This window comes from Dermacentor silvarum, chromosome 6, assembly GCF_013339745.2.
Source record: "Dermacentor silvarum isolate Dsil-2018 chromosome 6, BIME_Dsil_1.4, whole genome shotgun sequence".
NCBI lineage: Eukaryota > Metazoa > Arthropoda > Arachnida > Ixodida > Ixodidae > Dermacentor > Dermacentor silvarum.
Genome location: NC_051159.1, coordinates 1,797,013 through 1,813,993, shown reverse-complemented (window position 1 = coordinate 1,813,993; position 16,981 = coordinate 1,797,013). Strand labels below are relative to the sequence as shown.

General features: G+C 47.1%; 1 protein-coding gene across 1 annotated transcript in view; it reads left to right on the top strand.

Annotated features, from left to right (window-relative positions):
- The window catches only part of LOC119455852 (TBC1 domain family member 5-like), a 228,674-nt gene that overhangs the window by 27,221 nt on the left and 184,472 nt on the right, over window positions 1-16,981 (top strand). The gene's annotated exons all lie outside the window — the stretch shown is intronic.

Genomic DNA, 16,981 nt, shown 5'->3' with positions numbered 1-16,981 from the left:
GCACTGTACGCGATACGTTGACGGCGAACCATCGTAAGCCCATATTGTGCTATATTAGGCATCGGCAGTAGACGTGGCCTGCTTCTCCGCAGTGATAGCACAGAAGGTGGTGGTCACGGACGCGCCATAGGTACGGCTTCCACGGGGCGTTGCTCGTGCCGACGGACAGGTGAGCTGGCGGCAGCGGCGGCGTCTGGTGATGGAATTGCGGTGGGGCCTGACCTTGGCGCGCAGGCGGGATGTGACGGCGGGCGGCGGCGGCGTAGCTGAGCGCTTCTGGCTGATGGTGGGGTGGTTCAGGGCCTCCTAGTGACTTGATATCCTCACATACTTGGTCGGCAATTGAGGCTGCGAGGCGGGGCACAACTTCTGAAGCTCCTCCCGCACGACCTCTCTGATAGTTTTCGCGCAGGTCGTTGGTGCATAGTCATTGAACTTTGGCGTCGCTTGCCGTGAGTGTGCAGCGGTTGTATTGCTGGTTCCGCAATGTTGCGAAACAAGTGTTGGTGGCCTCACAAAGAAGCTCTTCGACGATCTTCAGCGGGTCTTGCTGCTGGTGTAAAGCCCGACGGAAGGCAGCCTTGATGCGTCGCAACAGGTTTGGAAAATGTGGCTTCAGGTCTTTGTGCCGGCAAACCAGCAATGTAGTGACTGGGTACGCAACACAGGTGTCGAATGTGTGCTCGGAGGTTGTCCACCGTGATGTATGTTGGAACCAAGTAGTCTCTAGCAATCATCATTGTTGCATGAGTCGAGGCGCATCGTGGTAGTCCAAGGCATGTCCCTAGAGCCTGGCCTCACAAACTTTGGAGGGTGCGAATATTTGTTTTGCATGTGTTCGCCAAAACCGGCAGGCTGTATAGTAAAAAGCCCAGAAACAGTGTTCGGTACAGCTGCAGCATGAACCATATACTGACGTGCCTCAGGTTTTTCCGCACAGGAACTTCATTATATGTACAACAGGAATTAGTCTCCGCTTCAGGTAGATGCAGTGGTGGTTCCATGAAAGGTCCCTGTCAATAGTCACACCTAAGAAGTGGTGAGACTTCTGGTATGAGATAGCCTGGCCATTGAGACAAACAGGGTACACAGTAAACACAAATAATCCCAGATGGGACTAAATGCCTCGTCGCGTAGTGCATTCCCGAATGAGAGTTAAATATACTTCATTCATAAGGAGTTCCAGTTAACTCCATCTCTCACAAGAGCTTTCATGGTGTTCAAATAGGAGTAAATATTACTGCACTTCTCCCGGGAGTTTTTGAGGTGTTCCAATTCGAATGAATATTACTTCATTTCTTGAAGGAGTCTTTAAGTGATTAAATTGGAGTGAATATTACTTCCATACTTGAAAGGGTTTTAGGGGCTTCATATTGAGCAAATAATACTTAATTTCTGGAATAAGTTCCTGACGCGTTACAATGGAGTAAATATTAATTCATTTCTAAAGAGAATTTCTCGAGATCCTGCTACATTATTTATACTTTTTTCCTGCAATGAACTGAAGCCGCAGCTATCTTGCCGTGGCTTTACGAAACTTATTAATGATCGATGAAGTACTGCAGGTGCTATGTTCTGTGCCGGTAACAACCCTTACCATATGTAAATTTCTTTCCACCTTTCCATTTACATTTTGAATTTATTGATAACACTGCACTATGGAATTGAAGTATAATCAAAGCATTTATCTGCCCATCTAGTTAAGCCATCCTTTCTCGGCTAGCCAACTCTATTCAATAACATAAATCGAAAGGCGAATTCATCCCCCTCCCCCCCCCAGAAAAAAAGCCCACATTTGCGCTTTCATGCTCGCGAGACTATGTGCCATTAACACGATTCAAGTTGGCATGCGATTTTTTTCTTGATACAATTAGCGAATAGAATCCTAGACGGATGTACATCCTCGCCTATGTATTTCTTGTTAGCATTTCAACGCACGTTATGCTTTCATGAAGAAAATAAAGCTGTCAGTTTATGTATGAACTGTAGTTTATTATCTGTAGGCATTACAACATCACACGGGAGACAAAGCATAGAGAAAAACACAACATTCGAGGGAAATTACGCGCAATAAGAGCACGTTATTTGAAATTATACATATCAATTAGCAATAATATAAAGTATATACCATACATGAGCAAGGCCAAGAGTGCAACATATCGCACATCCAATAAACCAACGCGCACGACAACAACACTATGCAAAGCTACTGATAAAAGGCAGCGCGAAGTACATTAAATGACAGAACGATGCGTAGCCAACTCTAACAACAATTTAATTACTCGAGGGAACCATATAAAGTATCGCTATCCTTAACTTGGGAGGAACCCCATTTTAAGCAAGAAATGTAATCTATTTACAAGTGTATTTCTTAAAATAAAACAGCCTCTATAGCATCGCAACAGACCTACAAACTTTTGCAAATTGTTTTTACTCAATATGTGGCATTGTGAGAATTCCGTAGATCATCCCGTATTTAAATATCGGATCGAGCTGGAGTCTTCCTAAATCAATGACGACAGACGTCAGCAAGTGAACAGGCTCAAACGACACTTACAGAAAATTTGGAACCTGCCTAACCGACGTTGAATCTATGCATCGCGCCCATTGACCATGCCACTTTTAGAGGGGCTGAATGGTCTCCTCCTCGCTGGGAGAGGGAGAACATGTAGGCACGCTCGCGTCAATGGACACGCCGCATTCCGTTGGGTTCAGTGTCCTCAAAACCTGTCAAACGCCTGTCGGAGTGACGATAGGCGACGATTGTTCTCGCCTCCGCAACTTGCTTTCAATGCCTGAGCTTCGCGTCGCTTTGGATTTAGTGGCGTGTCTGTGCCTACCTGCGCGCTGACCGATGTCAAAACCCCACAAGCAAGTGCGCGCTCTACTGCAACAAAACTATAGGTACACGGACACACGCATGAAAGCTTTCATGCGTAAGCTTCCACGAAAAAGCACCAACGACACACACGCATAGTAAAAACGCACGCGCTCACACACTCGCACATACACTCAAGCAAGTGCGCACGCACTCTTTACTTCCGCACACACACCCAAGCACAGACACGCCCGTATGCTCGGGCAATCGTCCGCGGCGGTGATCTTTTTCCAAGGAACGCACATTCCTTATCACGGCCGCTTCCAGAGTCTCGACTTTCGGTGCCGACCCTACCACATGTCAGTGCAATACGGCAGGACCTGCGGCAACACGGCACACCGCCAGGATGTCTGCCCAAGACCACTGCCAACCTTCTGCAATAAATGTGGCAAAACCGATCAACTACCTGACCATGAGTGCAAACTCGCCTGTAAGTTATGTGGAGAAGGGCATTAAACCGCAAGCAAAAATTGCAAGAAAAGAATGAAACCCAACCCATCGCCATTCAACATACGACAGCAACGCATGGATAGCCTCAAAGCGAGAGACAGTCGCTGGAGCTCAGGCGGTGAAGAATTCCCGGTATTAGGAAGCCCAACCATCAGCTTGAGCAGTAGTGTTAGCAGCACCCCCATCTGAAGTAGATCTAGATCTACACTTCAATCGCCCTCCCGATCATGCTCACGCTTGCACTCGCCTAACGCGTGAGCTACTCCGATGTGGTAAGCATATCGAGTGGATCTAGAACCACGAGCAGCTGAAAAATGTCGTCAGCCGAAACCGCGGCCTTCCAGGCTCTCGAAAATAGAGTGCAAATTCAAAGCAGTCAACTACAAAGCCAACAGGCCCTCACCGACCAACTTATCCAAAGCCAACAGAAACAGCAAGACAGCATAAACAGGTTTCTACAGAAGTGCGAGGAGCAAAGGGACCTCCTTGACATGCTGCATCAGAAGTGTACCAAGGTCCAACGGAACATTGGACAGCCGCGACCATCCCTTCCCAGAGAAGATGTGCAATTCGTAGATGGCACGAGATTCCTAGTCATCCAAGAAACTCTCATAAAAAGCACCCAGGCCACAATTGAGAAAATCGTTCAGGCAGCAATACCAAATTTCGCGGCAAGTATCGCAAACAAGATTACTACGCTGGATGCCAAGGTCGGTGGACTTGCAGCGCAGCAAAAGAATTTCATAGCCCACGTGAAGAAGACCTACGTAACCAAAGAAAACCTCAACACCTCCCTAAATGACATTCAGCCCGACAGAAAGCGGGCGCGAGCAAACGGCCGAAGTAACTCTCATTCAGTTTCACCTACCAGTTAGCGCCGGGAGGGAACAGAACTAACCCAAGATGGCGGTTCTTAATCATAGCACGACAAATGCGCTTTCGACTCTCCGCATATGGCAGTGGAATTGTCGTTCCTACCGACCACTGCATGCTACCTGACAAGAATTTGTCAAACAAGACCCATACGACCTCATATCACTGCAAGAAACAAATACACAAAACGTCCGGCTACAAGGGTACAACGCCCACGTACAAAAAAAAATGCACTGCAATTCTCACCAAGAAGAATCTCACCGTACAGGAGTTGGAATCAGTCAACACACCGATCGAACATACCTTAACAGAAGTCATACCGGAGAGAAAATCGCACAAGAGCATCTTCGTAGCGAGTGTGTACAGCCCTCCCAGAGACCACCTTTCAGACTTCAATCACCTTGTCCGAAAAATTAAGAAACGCACCGACGGTCATCAACTCGTTATAGTGGGGGACTTCAACGTCCCACACATGGCCTGGGGTTACCAGACCACCACGAAGAAAGGAGTCTGAGTGCACGACATTGCAAAACAGCACAGACTCACCATGTGAAATGACCCACTCCAAACCACGAGGATAGGCAATAGAGGCTCCAGAGACAAAAACCCAGACCTTACATTGACGCTAAACGCCCCCTCGGCAGAATGCATCCATAATCTTGGTATAAGCGCGAAGAAGACACGGGCAGTGGCAGAGGAAGACAGGACGACCGCTAACTCACAACTAAATCTTTATTGGAAAGAACAAACATATATAAGTGATTGCAAAAACCGCAGCAAAGAAAACATCACGTGGCCGAAAGGATAACAGTTACCAGAAAAAAAAAAAAACAAATTAGAAAATGGTGAAGCCGCAAAAATTTAAGCAATGAAGCAAAATACACTACTTCGCACTGACGCACGTGCTGAGTGTTTTGACGCACGCCGTGTTTTTTTTTTTTTTCTTGTTTACATTTTTGCGGCTTCACCATTTTCTGATTTGTTTTTTTTTTTTCTGCTAACTGTTATCCCTTCGACCATGTGATGTTTTCTTTGCTACGGTTTTTGCAATCACTTATATATGTTTGTTGTTTTCAATAAAGATTTAGTTGTGAGTTAGCGCTCGTCCTTTCTTCCGCCACCGTCCGTGTCTTCTTCGCGCTTATACCAAGATTACATTACCGTACCAACTCGCCCAACTTTCCATCCTTTTGCAGAATGTAGCCGACTTCCAGAAACCCTGGGCAACGACCACCACATCCTCCAACTGACCGTGGCCCACACTAGCAAACCCGCCAGGATTGGAATGGCCCGGGTAACGGAGTGGAAGCCATTCAGAGATGGGCTAAATGTCGAGACCACTATCTAGAACATAGATGACTGGATGAAGAAAGTCCTCGACACGTCGGATCGCCACACAAAGAGAATACAGCTGAATTAAGTCGCGCGAACTGTCGATACGCACCTCCTTCACCTCTGGGAAGCCATAAGAGCTCTCTCCTCAAGAGATGAAAGAGACAGAAGCTAAACAAGAAATTAAAGAAGCGAATCGCCCTCCTCACCGAGCAAGTGCAGGCATTCGCGGAGAAATTAGGAACGCTGAACTGGCACGCATTCTGTGACAAACTCCAGGGAACATTGCGCACAAAGACGACGTGGCACCTCCTGCGCGCCCTTCTCGACAATGGTCCTACAGGGACGCAGCAGCAATAGCACCTCTGTAGGCTCGTGCACAACCACGCCGGATCGGAAGAGAGCCTCCTTCGAGAAATTCAGAAGAAGCTGTGCGGTTACCTACCCGGTAATACGACGGCACAAGGCAAAGTTTACGGTGGAAAACGAAACACCAAACTTGACCAACCCTTTACGCAGGCTGAATTCTCTGCAGCACTATCGACGCTCACCAGAAACACCAGCCCATACAAAGATCGTATCATCAACAAGCTTCTCCAGAACATTCCGCAGCAAGCCACCGCCGTCTTAATCCAGTATTTCAATGTATGTTGGGAGAAAGGAGAGCTCCCGGCTGCCTGGAAACACTCGGAGATCACCATGATCCCCAAACCAAACAAACACTTCAGCATCAAGAACTTACGTCCAATTTCCCTTACCTCGTGCGTAGGGAAACTTTTCGAGCACATGATACACAACCGGCTAACAGCATACTTCGAAGACAACGGATATTTTCCGAACGCTATGTTCGGATCCATGCAGAACCTGTCAACGCAAGACGTTTTCCTTCAACACAAGGAAGACCTCATCGACCACCTGAGCACCCGAAGCAAATCCTCGATCCTAGCCATCGGCGTAAAGGGAGCTTTTGACAACGTCAGTCACGAAGCTATCTTCTGCAACCTTGAAGACCTAGGCTGTGGGTCGCGATCATACCACTATGTCAGGAATTCCCTCATGGACCGTACGGCCACAGTAGGAATAAACAACCTCCGCAGCAACAGCTTCCGACTACCGAACAAACGCACCCCGCAAGGATGGGTCATATCGCCGTTGCTCTTCAACGTCGCCATGATCAAACTACATAGCCTCCTCGACCCCATACCAAACCTACGACACGCTTCTTATGCAGATGATACCACGTTATGGACAAGGACCTTGAACACCGGAACGCAAGAAACACGCCTACAGGAAGCAGTAAATACCATCGAGAGCTACTTGCGAAAATGCGGCCTCCACTGTGCTTCCGAAAAGTCGGAACACCTCGTCCTCAAGTCAAGGACGAGAGGCAGACCATCGAGCTACGATGAACCTAATCCCAACGTCACCCTAAATGGAACGCCCATCGCAAAAGTGGAAACCCTACGAGTGCTAGGGCTACACATCCACAAAGACGGGTCCGGGGCGGCCGCCCTCCCGCGATTACAACGAACGATGTCACAGCTCACGCATCTCGTCAGGAGAGTGTCAAGCCATAGACGTGGCCTTAGAGAACAAGACACGCTACGCGTGATGCAAGCACTCCTGACCAGTCAAATCACATAGGGCACACCCTACCTCACGCTGAGGAATACAGAGGTAGAAAAACTTACCATTATAATACGCAAAGGCATCGAAATCGCACTGGGGCTCCCATCCATGGCTTAGACCACGAAACTTCTCAAGATGGGGGTACACAACACCTGGCAAGAACTGACAAGCCAGTCAATTAGAACGACTGAAGTTCACGCCCACCGGAAGATCAGCGCTCCAACGACTAAGCTACGGCGAAACCTTTGTAGCGGCCACGGAATAATTTCCCCGAGAAAGAATTTCCCCGAACATCCTGTGCGTAGCACCAATACCATGCAACATGCACCCAACGTACCATAAGGAAAGAAGACAAGCCCGAGTGGATACCCTACGGCGAAGGCACAGGCAAAATCCGGATGCCAGATACACCGACGCAGCCAAATACCCACAAAGAAACGCTTACGCCCTGAGCGTAGTAGATTCCCAGCGCAGACAGCTAGCGTCTGCCACAGTCCGCGCACACAACCCTGAGACTGCAGAAGAGGTGGCGATCGCCCTACCAACTACAACGTGCATGGACGCAGCTGTAGTTGGTAGGCTGTAGACTCTCTAGCAGCTGTCAGAAACTTCGCTAAGGGTCTCGTGTCGACAGAAGCCCTAAAGATGTTGAAGCGCCGAAGCACTCCGATCCCGTACACCTGCGTGACATTGATTTCAGGGCACGAGGGGCTGAACGGCAATGAAGCAGCACACACCACGGCCCGTGATCATGCCTGCCTGACCAACCCTTCCTACTCTCGAGACGCCCGGCCAGCGTCAGCACGGGCAGAGACCGTAGCTATCAGCGATCCTTCAACATCACAGGCTGGAACGCAGGGTGTACCCACCACCTTACCCAAGAATAAACAAAGAAGAAAACACCACACTCAGAAGACTGCAAAGTAACACTTACATCCACGGCATAGAATCTACCTGACACTACAAGGGTATCTCTGTCCAGTTTGCAGCGTGCCGGCCACCTTGGCGCACCTGATGCTTGAGTGCACAAGGCACCTAAACACAGACGCATCGCCCTTACCAAAAGACTGTAACGCCAGAAAAGAAAGCGAAGACTTCATCGAAACGTGGGAGGCCAAGCTCGTCCGAGGACCTGGAACAACGACGCCTCGTCGCCAGGGCCAAGGAGGCAGTGAAGGCCAGAGGGTTCCTGGAATGAGGAGACCTCCTACCTAGAGTATCCCACCCGAGATGCTGTTTCGAAATTAAACTTTTATTCCTCATCCTCCTCACAATATCGGCCCGCTTTCTAGTATTTTCATGGCATTCTAAACTTGAATCGAGTAGCTAAAGAAAGCGGTAGCGCCACATTCAAGGCATCTCCTCCGCTGCGTGTAACATGTAACGCGACGGCCGAGACGTTAGGCTACCTGGTACACGCAGCATCGACCGTCATTCTCGAACAATATTATTCTTGCACGCGGGGACCAAAGCATTCATAAGAGCACAAGTAAACGCCACAACGCCGAATGCCGGTACTGCTAAAGTCATCCGTCATTTGTTTAAGGAGGTAAAATCATGGTTTTATGCTTTTTTACTCCATGTTGATGGAGTAAACATATTGGGCTATAGAGTTCTAATAGTTATTCAACCATAAATACCCCCATTCAGGCTTTTTTATGTTTACAGTGTACGGTGTCATGGGTTTGCGCGTAAACGCGATGAGCGCGCATTTTTCGATGGGCATACTAAGGCCTTGTTGTCGGAGATACGAACAATTTAGGGTGGCTGCCTGAATTCTTGGACGCACTTGAAGATGAGTCACCGCAGAAGACCCAAGACAGATATCGTCAGCGTAGATTGATAGGTGAATTGTCTTGGGTGATAGTTCAGCAAGGTCAATCATAGTTAGGCTAAAGAGAATAGGGCTCAATACCCCCGCCCTCCCCCCCTCTGGGACGTCGCCATACGTATAATAGTTGGCAGTGGGGCCATTTTCAATCTGCACCTTCTGGTCAAATAGTCCCGGATCTATTGAAACATACGGCCACCGATTCCAACAGCCTCCAATAGCTCGAGGATCGCTTCATGTGTGACATTATCGTACGCCCCTTTCACATCAAGAAAGAGCGGCATTGATATGCGAATGAGGCAATTTACCGCGTAAGCTGTTATGGGCTCATTCGAATAGCCGTTTTGGTTCGCGATGGTGTCCGCCGCCTCCGCTGGCGACCGTAACCGCTATCGCCTGAAATGCGAAAAGTACCCGGTCCCAGCCGGCATCGAACTCAGGCCCGCTGTGCGGGAGTCGTATACTTAACCACTGAGCCACGCAAGCGCTTGCTTTCAGGTAGCACAAAAATGCCCCTAGGCAGGCGCGCAGGTGCAGATGACCCGAGCCTTCGCCAGTATGGTAGCGCCATCTAGTTAAGGTGCCTGTAAACGCAGCGTGCCCGACATATGTAAGTTGCATATAGCAAGGGCATGCTGCATTTAACTGGACCTAGTTAACTTAAGCAGGCTAGGTGACTATTTGTCACCAGCCCATTTTGGAGATTCCAATAAACAATCATGATCATTATCAACAACAACGTACCGTGCCACGGGTCAAGGGATGCGAGATGTGCGCCACGTGTTCTGGATACCTCTTCAGTACACGTTATCGCGTCTCCTCGCATGGTACGAACATTTGCTAAAGAAGCTAATCGTTAAGCTACGTGCGTGGCTGCAACCTGGCTTGATCACGCTCAGCAGGCTGTTGGGCTCGCAGCTCGCCGTCGACGCCCGGGCGGACAGTTCCGATCGTTCTCGCCATAACGAGGCGAATAGACTTTGCCGTGAATACCCTGTTGCGCGTGGTGCCGAAATTGGAGTTACTCTTGAGCCGCTTCGCCAACCTACGCTGTGACTGTGCTGCGTGTGCCGCGCAGGCCAGTGACTTTTTTGTTGTTGTATGTACGTTGTGAGGTCTATAACATTATCTATTGAGAACCTGCCTCGCCGAGAGCCTTTGGTGGAGTCAGGGTATATATTGTGGCGTTCACGGTACCATTCTAGGCTTGTCAGGATCACCTTTTCCATTACTTTCCCTATGCAACTTGCCAGGGCAATAGGGCGATATGATTTTAGGTCTAGAGGCGACTTTCCTGGTTTGAGTAGCGGTTTATGAGGCAGAAGTTCATATAGTGTGTATGGCAAGACGACAAAATGATGTGACTGTCAAAATAAACAATATTTCAAGTATTTAAACACTCCGAGTGCTCTCGGCACCGCAAAAGCCGGTAGAATTGCAAAGTTTAATTTTTTTTTCTTGGAACACGGGAAAAACCAGAAGCCACAAATTAAATGTAGAATGTTAGCCCGGTTTACATAGTATAGCCGAAAAATATTTGAACCTTTGAAGGTTCGGTCGATCGCCCGAAAAATAACTCTAATGCTCTAGTTTTTTGCAAAAAGATCATGTTACGAGTAGAGGCAAAAGAAGTTGCTTTGGTGGTCGACCTAAAAATATATGTGATATATCATTAGATATATCAAATGCCATCAGCACCGACATTCGTGCTCCCGCCAAGCATAAAGCAGCCGCGACTGTCGACAGCGCTCTGTGGGCTCGGTTGCTGTACCACAATGCAGACAACTAACCCGTTGCTCTTCGCTACGCAGGTTGGTAACAAGTATTGTCTTTTTGCAAAAAGATCTAGCAATTACCTTCTGGTGCAGCTGCCGAGCCCCCGGTGCAGTGTCGCTATTGCTGTTGAATGTGTTCTTGCAGTTCGTTCTTTGCTTCCCTTATCAGGAGACATCGAATCAAACCCGGGTCCCGATAGTGCTGACCTTGTACTAATAGAACTGCAGAAACTAACAGCCGACCAAAAGGAAATAATTACAGAAATGAAAGATATTAAGAGCCAACTATTGGCGACGAACAAGTTGGTGTCGGACTTGAATTCCCGAATGACAGTCGTCGAAAATCTTTGCCAAAGCATCATCCCTTTACGAACTGAAATCGAAGCCGTAAAAACAGAAACTACTAAAATTACTGACCTAGCCGCTTGCTTGGAACGGCGTATGGATGACGCTGAAAACCAATCCCGTAGGAACAACTTAATCTTTTATGGCGTTCCTGATACTAATCCCTCTGAGACATTTGCCCAGTCTGAAGAAACCGTAACCCAGCTGTGCTCTCAGCACCTTAGCATTAACATAGACACAAAAGAAATTGAACGAGCACATCGCCTCGGGAGGCACACCGCTGGGCGCCGCCGCCCTATAATTGTCAAATTTGCATACTTCAAGACAAAAGAGACCATCTTGTCAAATGGCCGCAAGTTTAAAGCCACAGAACACAGTGTCGGTGAAGATTTTTCTAAGACTGTGCTGAACGCCCGCAGGCACCTTGTCGCTTTTGCAAAAGGGAAATCTGCTCGCTTTTCATTGCGTTATAAAACATTGCACATGGGTACTAAACGCCACATATTTGACGAGCCATCACGGACCGTCAAAGAAATAGCATAGCAATCGCATTATCCTACGAATCTAAAGAGAACTCCCCCTGCCACCCCGCGTAATAATCTGTCTGTTTCAGTAATTTTTTCTAACATACGTAGCTTTCTACGAAAACGTGAACACGTATCAAACCTTATGTCATGATCCGCCAGTAACTTACTGATACTAACAGAAACGTGGCTTACAAGCAAAATCAGTGACGCAGAAGCTCTTGCCGATCTTCCCAACTTCGACGTTTATCGATGCGATCGGAGAGACGCACGTGGCGGGGGTGTTCTGATTGCCGTGACGCAACAATTGCCGTGCACACGTGTTAACATGGACAGTGAACTGGAAATATTGTGGTTAAAATGTCAGTGTTCCCCGCAAACAGTGCTGCTGGGTGTTTGTTACAGACCCCCTCACCGTCAACCAGAGTTTTCTAATCTCTTAAACAACATTTTAAATAAATTACTTCAATCCACCCCAATGCTATTATTATCCTTTTTGGGGACTTTAACTTTCCCGGCATTAACTGGCGCGATGGAACTACTTTACTAACAAATCAATCTGAAGCGAGCGACTTCATAGAAGTGTGTTTAAATTACAACTTAACACAACTATACTACTGGAGCCGACTCGTATCTCGGAGACTTCTGCCAATATTTTAGATCTCATACTAACCAAGCATCCTGAAAGTTTATCATCCCTTACATATCTTCGTGAGATCAGTGATCACAAAGTTATTCACGGTGTTTTCAGTTTCACTCCCCTACCACGTGACATGCACAAGAGGACAATTTGTTTATATGACAAAGGTAACTAAGCGGCTATAAATAATGAATTAAACGCATTTTTTTCTACCTTTGCTGAGGAATTTCATACCCACTCGCTTTATGATAACTGGCTGATGTTTAAAAACAAACTATGTGAACTAAAGAATCAATTTATTCCCAGGATAACCATTTGCTCCAATCAACAAAAACCATGGTTCACGAGATCTATAAAACGATTAGAAAATAATAAAGCGCCTCTATCGTGCCGCTAAAATCAAGTCGAGCTCAGTCGCGTGGGACAAATATTACACTGCTGAAAGTGCTTACTTGATAGGAATTCGCGATGTGCAGCGAACTTTTTTTCACTATGACCTGCCAAAGATTTTAGTTACTAATCCCAGGAAATTCTGGCAGGTGATAAACCTTGAACAAGCGCGCGTGAATACTCTTACTAACGAGTTGGGTGAACCGGTTACGGATCTAAGCTGCGCTAACATGTTCAACAACGCGTTTTCATCAGTTTTCACAAGTGAAATGGCGACACTTCCTGCTCCGCCAACCACAAATATACAATGCAACATGACAGCCATCACATTCACAGCAGTTGGGCTTTCATCTGTAATAGAAAATATTAAGTTGTCTTCATCAGCTGGCATCGATGACATCAACTCTAAACTACTAAAAATCACGAAACACATTTCTGCAGCGATACTGTGTTTGTTATTTTCGCAGTCACTTTCCACAGGCACCATACCAGATGAGTGGAAAATGGGGAAGTTTATTCCAGTCTTCAAATCAGGTAACAAAAATTCTCCACTAAATTACCGCCCCATCTCATTGACAAGTGTTCCCTGCAAGATCATGGAGCGTGTAATCTACTCTCATATTATGAACTTTCTAGACGCTAACAACTTCTTTCATCCTTCGCAGCACGGGTTCCGCAGGGGCCTGTCTCGCGAGACCCAGCTTGCACTCTTTCTTCATGACATCATTGACATTAATACTAATCTTGACAAGAACATTCAAACAGACGCCGTATTTTTGGATTACGCGAAAGCGTTTGACAAAATATCGCATCAGCGCCTATTACTAAAACTTTCACATTTGCATCTGCATCCTGATATCCTAAAATGGCTCGAACAATTTTCAACAAACCAGTCGCAATATGTTTCAGTTAACAACCACGCTTCTAACGTTGCCTCCGTCACGTCAGGCGTACCACAGGGATCCGTCCTTGGCCCCCTTCTTTTCTTGATCTATATTAACGACTTACCCTTGCACGTATCCTGCCAGATCCGTATGTTTGCCGATGACTGCGTCATTTACCGCGCAGTCAATAACATCACTGACCAAACAGCTCTTCAAATTCACCTTAACCACGTACAAGAATGGTGTGATATCATTGGCTGATGACACTCAACTCTAATAAATTCAAACTTGTTTCATTTACCCGACGTCATCACCCCCTTCGCTTTTCTTATCGGATTAGTAACGTCTCTGTTGAATTAGTAGAATCTTACAAATACTTAGGTGTCACCTTGGCTAATGACCTAACCTGGAATGTGCATGTTACTAATGTATTTTCATCGGCTAGCAAAATATTGGGATTTCTAAAACGCCACCTTCGCTTCGCTCCATTGCATGTAAAGCTGTTAGCCTATAAATCTTTAGTGAGAACGAAACTTGAATACGCATCTTCCATCTGGGATCCGCATCAAGCATACCTCGCCAAAGCCCTTGAGGCAGTTCAAAATTGCGCCACCAGGTATATTCATTCTACATACTCCTACGACGTCAGCATTTCATACTTGAAAAAAGAATCTTCCTTATCGCTTCTATCCCTTCGTCGCCGCGTTGCCATCCTCTCCCTCTTCCATAGGTTCTACTATTCGACGCTTAATCGTCCACCATACATTGTCCCCCCATCACGGCGGTCACATCGCATTGGCCATCCCCTGCAGGTAGCACAACCAAACTCACGCACAAATACATTTTCAGCCTCGTTTTTCTACCGAGCATCTAAAGACTGGAATGCCCTTCCTCATCAAGTCGCTGCGGTCACCTGTTCATCACATTTTCATTCAAGATGTAACAACGTTTTTTTTTAACGAATTGAAAGCATTGTAACACTTGTTTGTATTGTTGTATTCCCACCCCTATGTAATACCACTACTACGGGGTCTTTAAGGAAAATAAAATGAAATTAAATGAAAATAACTCTACATGTCTGCCATTCATGTGAGAAGATCGAAAAAAGTGGCAGTTTTCCCCGAAAGGCGAATAATCGATTGTGATAGCAAATTGGTAGACATCTCTACGAAGTAATGATATGAGTTTTATTGGCCGTATAGGCTTGCAAACATTTGCTTATGAACTAAATTAACAATCCCTGTGTAATGCGTGCGCAGGTAAACATGAACACATCTCGCTCGATGACCGCGGAAACTCGCTGTCAGAACGCTGGAGTGAGGAAAGGCGGCAGCAGCAGCGAGCGAATTGACCTTCGTGCTGTCTCTCGCTTCAACGCGAACTAAACGTCGAAAGCACAGTGCATACGAAGCTACCGGCACTTGGTGAGGTAGCCTAGTGCTAATTAACTTTGTCCACATCGCAGATCGCTTTGAAGATGAGGCCCGCGTGGGCGCGCATTTTGCCCACGTCGTAGCTCGCTTTTAAGATACGGAGGTCGCGCAGGCACTCCGAAAGAAGCAGCCGCCGGAGTATAACGCCCCCGTTTTATTGTCAGGAGGCGCACGCTTTAACGCGATGTGGCTTGTGCTTGATGTGTGCCAGATGAACCATACAGCCAATGCACATGGAATATCACGATGTGTTATTCATAAGGGAGGCCAGCAGAGTTAAATAATATGTTTAATGCAGTTAATAAAAAGAAATATTTGCACTTAGGTAACCAGTAAATCCAGAGAGAGTGCTGATATTATACACGCAATGCATTTGAAAGACATGTCGCACGAGTGCGATCGAGATATCAACATGCATTGCGACATGCAATGTAGTGCGACATACCGGGAGCAGGACAACCCAAAGACTGTCATAAGACGATGCAAGTAGAAAGTATTCATAATCACATCTGAAAGCCTACGCGAGTGTGAACAAAGTATTTTGGTGGTGCACGTTACTGCTGTTCGGCAACCTGAACATGCTCGGCTGTGAAATTCATATGTGCCCTGTTGAGGATGATGTGCTCATACGTGGTGGGTGTCCACTTTTCGCATTCATGGAAAGAAAAAATATTCACCGACTATTACGATACTCCCTAATATGAAATTTGAGCGCAGCTCCATACGTGTTTTCCTTTCACGATATATTGGCTGGCGCGGACAATCTGACTCATGCGGCTCCTTGGAAACGGGACGAAGTGTGGCCGCGACTGCCTCGCTATTCTGCCTCTAATTTTTCAAGTGTATTGGGGACGGTCGAAGAAACGTTGGTTGATTTGGCGTCAAATGACCGACTTGCCTTGTGTGCCTAATCATAAGTTCACTGCCATTGTGCGCGTTCCATGGAAAAGAACAAAGCATGATTTGTCCTCTGATATTTTTAGTCCGTCTGTTGTCAGGTCAGCCAGTGTGGGTAGGACTGTCTTCTGGGTTTTTATTGCCAGATGTTTGTACTTGAACGAAGCACAAATGTCATCGGTGCATATGAATAAACGGACAGACTTGTACGCTGTCTTCAGCGCCTCGGGCAGGCCATCCATTGCAACATAGAACAGTCTGGGGGTGTTGACCCAGAGTATTCAGCAATCCTGAACTACCACAGAGGGATTCACTTGCGATATCCCCCACCCCATCGAATACTAAAGACGGAGGATGCCGCTGCCTGGCGTGGGCTCCAGACAGGCTCTTGCACGAACCTACACATGTTACATCGCATGCACCCCACAGCCTACAGGGACGAATGTTCGTGGTGTGGGGCCACACCAACCCTATACCACATTACGTGGGAGTGCACGCTACACAACATAGAACACCATGACACGAACACCACGAGGGAGCAATGGCAGGCACTGCTATCCAGCTCGGCCCTCGACGACCAGCTCAAGCTGATCCAGAGAGCAGAGAAGATGGCAAGAGCCAGCAGAGCCCTGGACTAGGGGCCCCGACCATTAGCGATGCCCCATTGGGGCAAGACAAAACTATCTTTGGATTAAAGTTCATCTATCTATGTATCTGGGGGACAGGACACTCCTTCCTGGCACATCTCGTGAAACTGTCCTTGTGCCACTTAACGTCGTTCCTAATTTGACTTTCTTTGACCGTCCATCCATTGTTACGTAGTCGAAAGATAATTAATTCTGGTGTGCACAGTGCCTTGGGTACTTCAAGCAAGACGACCGTGATACGTAGAAAGTCCAAAGTCATGCTGGTGTTTTATGTGGCCTACTAAGTCTTGATCTTGTCTTACGGATTGAGTCGCGGCCGAAAACCTATCATGACGACTGAAACTAGCGCCGTTAACAAGGTAATGCATAAGGGATTCGCGACATACGTAACTTGTATACCTTCTGTACTTTCAAGCGAAAAAGTGCCGTCGTTTAAGATGTATTCACTGCCTC